General features: G+C 48.1%; 1 protein-coding gene across 10 annotated transcripts in view; it reads left to right on the forward strand.

The window, feature by feature from the left end:
- The window catches only part of ltbp1 (latent transforming growth factor beta binding protein 1), a 130967-nt gene that overhangs the window by 47143 nt on the left and 81324 nt on the right, over positions 1-2500 (forward strand). The gene's annotated exons all lie outside the window — the stretch shown is intronic.

Below are 2500 nucleotides of genomic sequence, written 5' to 3' on the forward strand. Positions count from 1 at the left end.
ACAGAGTGAAACTGAGTGTGCGCAGAAAACTTCTGTTTTCAAGGAACAGTGATGTCAAATCTCACGAACACCCACTTATGTAACAGATGGATTTGTCTGTGTTTATTTTTTGGATGATGTACTTGGTCTCTACTTACTCTGCTTGCTAGAAGGTTTTAGGTCATCCGGGGTTGAACAGAATCTATCAAGTGGGACAGAATAGGTCGCAGACTTGGCAAAACGGGCGAGACACAGTCCAATGACGCTTGCACTCTTCCCGGTGAAAAACGTGTGCAAGGATCCAGCACTTTGCTGTGTTTGCAGTGTCTTAACCTGCCCCAGTCCTTATAAGGAGAGCCCCGCACCATCCAACAGATCTCAACACAGACATTAGTGAGGGGGGAAAAAAAAGCCCAGAGCAAACGATACTTTACACAGCTGAGGAATGAGCTGCCAGGAAGAGTTAAGCAATCCTTTCACCCAGGATGAGAGGGAGATATACGGGATATGAGAGGGGATATATGGGATAGGTATGACATCCAGACTCCATAACTTTACACTGGGACCCACAGTTTGCTCAATAGCCTGTCAAGAGTTTATGATAGTGGGTTGCGTTCAAACTGTCATGCTAGCTAACACATATTCACTAATAATCAATAGTGAGGTGGAGAGCCTGGTCCTTCTGGGATATTGGCAATAGAACCCTGGTGATTGGTGGTCCATTGGTGTCATTGACGTCAGCCCTTGAGTTTCTCCCGAAGAGGTCTTCCTGGCTGTGTGTTATAAAGTCTCCAACTGGCTAACATACATGTGCTCCTCTATTGTGTGCCAATGGCTGATTCACTGAGAGAGAGAGAGAGAGAGAGAGAGAGAGAGTGCTGAGATCTCTGAGGCATACAATTTGGGGGGGGGGGGGGGGGTGAACTGAACTCAGGGGGCAGTGGTGGAGGGATTTGGCTCACCAAAGTTACTGCCCCTTAAAAAACACTGTGAACCACGCTGATGTTTGGCAGGCAGTCAGTGAAATGTACCTGTCGAGGCATGTAGTCTGTCTGCAGCCTTCTCCCGCGACTGTCTGGGAATGGCCAGGGGATCACCAGGGGAGAGCAGTTGTTTTTTTATTCTTCTTATTTTTTATTTTGTTTTATTTTATTTTATTTTCTCGGCAAAGACTGGAAATGTTTCTTATTTATGCTCTGCTCCGGTCCGTCTCCAAACAGACGGCAAAACAGAGTCCAAATAAATTCCAAGGTTGTTTATCATTCTTCGGCGATGACACCGAGGTTTTTCTCTCCCAGGAAAGAAAGAAATAACACAGAAAAAGAAAGAAGGGTTCAAGTGTTCATACTTGAGTTGCTTAGCGATAATGGAGGAGAGATTGGTTCATACTTGCTCCAGGGCTGTTGCACAATGAGTATTATTACTCACTCTATAAAAGGCTACAGTTATTTGTAATGGCTGACTCACCTAAAGAGTCTGTGGTGTTAAAGCACTTCCATACACCATGTCCCCCCCCACCCCCTCTCTTGCGAGTGGCACGTGGATAATTTTCCGAGTTGGAGGAACAGGGCTGGGTTGATAATGAAGGTTGTAATTACCACAATTCCCCTTGATTAAAAACGGTAGAAAACACACATCGCATTTCCAGCGGAGAAGAATTATCCGGAATAATCCGAATGTTGTGGCCGTAGAAAAAAGGTGCACAGCGGGGAGAATGGAAATACCCAGAGAAAAAAAAAAAACGAACCGCTCACCCCAAACCCTCCAACTTCCACCCTTGTCCGCCTCCCCCTCCTTCTCTTCTTGTGAGATGATTTTTGCATCCACCCGATTTGCATGCCTCGGTCGGCGCGCTGCTGCGACTGGATTCCTTATGGGGTTGCCATTTGTGCTGAGTCAGTGCGGGTGGCTGGAGTGCCGGTGGTTGCGGGCTCCCACTCTCCCACTCTCCTGCCCCTGTCGCGCTCCCAGACATCTCCCCCCCCCCCCCCACCTCCCACCTCGCCCCCAGAGCCTGACTCTGCGTCTGGGCCACACAGCACACAAGAATGGGCCCCTGTGTGTGTGGCAGAGGCAAGACGCAGTAATAGTCACAGTCTGGTCACGTCTCGGACTCGAAAACGCTGAAGCCATTTGAAAGCAAAGTGTGTGTGCCAGATGACTCAATGTAAATGGGAACTCCGTTCGGTCCAGTTAAGTCCAAGTGGGAGCGTGCGATTTACTGCTCTCTGTCTCATCTAGGGACCTGAGTCCAGTCGGCTACTGTCTGCACTGGAGCAGAGGGTTCTTCCTGTCTGTTTTCTACTCTGAGTCTTTTCTTCTGTCCACATTCTTTTCTTCAGTGTGTGTGTGTGTATCTATGTGTGTGTGTGTGTGTGTGTATCTATGTGTGTGTGTGTGTGTGTGTGTGTGTGTGTGTGAGAGAGATAGAGTCAACAGCACCGTGTGAGAGATAGTGGCTCTCCTCTCTCCTGTCTAACAGTTTACCTCATACGAGTGGCTTTGATTTACTGCATTCTGA

Source organism: Alosa sapidissima, chromosome 16 (genome assembly GCF_018492685.1).
Source record: "Alosa sapidissima isolate fAloSap1 chromosome 16, fAloSap1.pri, whole genome shotgun sequence".
Taxonomy (NCBI): domain Eukaryota; kingdom Metazoa; phylum Chordata; class Actinopteri; order Clupeiformes; family Clupeidae; genus Alosa; species Alosa sapidissima.